This window comes from Brassica oleracea, chromosome C5, assembly GCF_000695525.1.
Source record: "Brassica oleracea var. oleracea cultivar TO1000 chromosome C5, BOL, whole genome shotgun sequence".
NCBI lineage: Eukaryota > Viridiplantae > Streptophyta > Magnoliopsida > Brassicales > Brassicaceae > Brassica > Brassica oleracea.
This window is the reverse complement of record NC_027752.1, coordinates 33,316,191-33,318,666: the sequence shown is the minus strand read 5'-3', so window position 1 is coordinate 33,318,666 and position 2,476 is coordinate 33,316,191. Positions and strand designations below refer to the sequence as shown.

General features: G+C 35.9%; 1 pseudogene; it reads left to right on the top strand.

Moving 5' to 3' along the window:
- Positions 1 to 758: 758 nt before the first annotated feature.
- LOC106345049 lies at positions 759 to 1,853 on the top strand (annotated as a pseudogene).
- The last annotated feature ends 623 nt before the right edge of the window (positions 1,854 to 2,476 follow it).

The following is a 2,476-nucleotide window of genomic DNA, read 5'->3' as shown; positions in this document are numbered from 1 at the left end:
CTTATGTAGAAAATGTCAATTTGCAAAAAAATAGAGAAAATGACTAGGATAGTACTAAAAACGTTTTTGTCACAAATATAGTCTCTAAAAGTAAAAATGACCAAAATAGCACTTAATGTTTTATCAAAAGAGATAAATATACACTTATTCTCCAATGGTAAATTAATTTAGACATTAGGGTTTAGAGTTAAGGGGTGGAGTTTAGGGTTTAGGATTTAGGATTTAGGATTTAGGATTTAGGATTTAGGATTTAGGATTTAGGATTTAGGATTTAGGATTTAGGATTTAGGATTTAGGATTTAGGATTTAGGATTTAGGATTTAGGATTTAGGATTTAGGATTTAGGATTTAGGATTTAGGGTTTAGGGTTTAGAGTTTAGGGTTTAGAGTTTAGGGTTGGGGAGTGGGGTTTTGGGATAAGATTTCAAATTTTGAAAAATAAATTTTTTTTTATTTTTTTAAAAGATAAAATGCGATTTTGGTCATTTTAGTTTTTGAGAGCTATTTTTGTGACATAAACTTAGAAATATGTTATTTTGGAGATTTGCCCAAAAAAATATCAAATACCAATTACATATTTGTCGTAACAAGAAGTCATGTAGCAAAATATGTTTCCTAACAGAGACCAATTACGTAAAGCGTAGCGTACGCTACTTATAGCATCGCAGCCCCACAAGCCAAAATTCCAGCGTAATCTAGGGCGAATAATCCCACATAACTAGGTTACAAGGTTTGATCTCCAAGATCAGTGATGAGTGATGACAGAAACAGAAAAGAATAGGACATTATATCTTCCCGAGGAGTTGCTTGTGGAGATACTCACTAGGGTTCCGGAGGCTTCACTGGCAGGGTTCCCATCTACCTCAAAAGAATGGAACTCTCTTATAAAAAAAATTAGAGACTTGATAAGCCTATTTAGTAAGGCTTGATCTCCACGGCATTCATGAGGACAACGTTGAAAAGGTAATAAGTCAGTTCAGCCTCAGTGATCCTCTTTCAAGCTCTTCGGAAGATGTCAACGTACGCCACGTCTTTCACTGTGACAGTCTATTGTTATGCACCACCATGGACGTAAGACTAGTTTGGAAGCCATGTTCAGGGGAAGCCAGTAGGATTATCAAACCGTTAAAATTCCCACTATCATTCCGATACCTACGCTCTCGGTAAATCCTCATGTAACAACGAGTACAAAATCTTGAGGGTCCATCATCATGGACCTTACTGCTACCCATGCCTTGTCAAGTATGAAATATATGACTTTACATCTAATTCATGGAGGGTTGTTGGTGAGACTAGAGACGTGTACATTCCATGTGTCTGGCGAGGTGGCACGTATGTGGATGGAAATACTTACTGGCTTTCTTTTGATTTTAGTCAAAAGACGAGGTATACCTTACTATGTTTTGATTTTTAAACAGAGAGGTTTGGACTTGTGTCTCTTCCGGGTGATCCTCGTTCTTATAATATTTTGTCTTTATCAGTGACTAGAGAAGAGCAAAAGCTTTGTTTGTTAGCTTCTGGTGACAAGGTACTCCATATAGATGTATGGATGGCAACTGAGATTAAAAGTACGGGAGACATGTCATGGAGTAAACTCCTAACAGTGAAACAAACCCATTCGCTTTTGAATGGGATGAGTTTCTTGGCCGACCGTGAGAATAAAGTTATAGTGTATCCCACTAAAGATAAGAACTCTAGTAACTGCTTTGGGAACGGATAAATACATACAAGTACACCATCATGATGTAGGATCTGAATCCTCACTTCCTGACAGGTATGATGATGATCCTACTTTGGTTCAAATCCAACAAGGTTCTTTGGGGCTAGGCACATGGAAAGCACCAACCACGTGACTTGTAATTGTCACCCTAGTTTATGCATTGTTAACCAAGTTTTCATGATATTTGATACATAAAAAATGTAAGTCTTGCTACTTTACTATTAATTTCTATACAATTGCAATTCTAATTCCTCTGCGACCGGAACAACATATTTGGTCATCTCTAATTAAATGAGCAAGTCTTGTCCTTAAAAATCAACAAGGCCACTGATGATCGTTTGTGATAGATCTTGGATGGTCTTAAGAACTTAGACACCTTAGCTTTTATAAGATTTAAAGAAGTAAAAGAATGGACTGAGAGATTAGGAAGATTAGTGGGATAAGATATTGGAGAGATTAGAGAGCTTAAGAGAAATTTAGATGAAAGAGAAGATAAACTCTATTAATTTATTTATGTGTACAAAGAAAATTATTTATAGCCAGAACCATAAATACAAAAGGTATAAAAAGATAAAAAAGAGATAAGACTCTAATAGTTATATTTTGAATTTTGGACTTTAGTGAATAGTGTCCGCGAATCCCTACAACACCAAAGTGCGTAATGCAGGTTCATCAAATCCCTCACTTTGGTGCTGTAGGTGATCTGCCTTTTTCTTTAGCAACTGTTCATTTCTCTATAGCATCAAAGTATTCAGT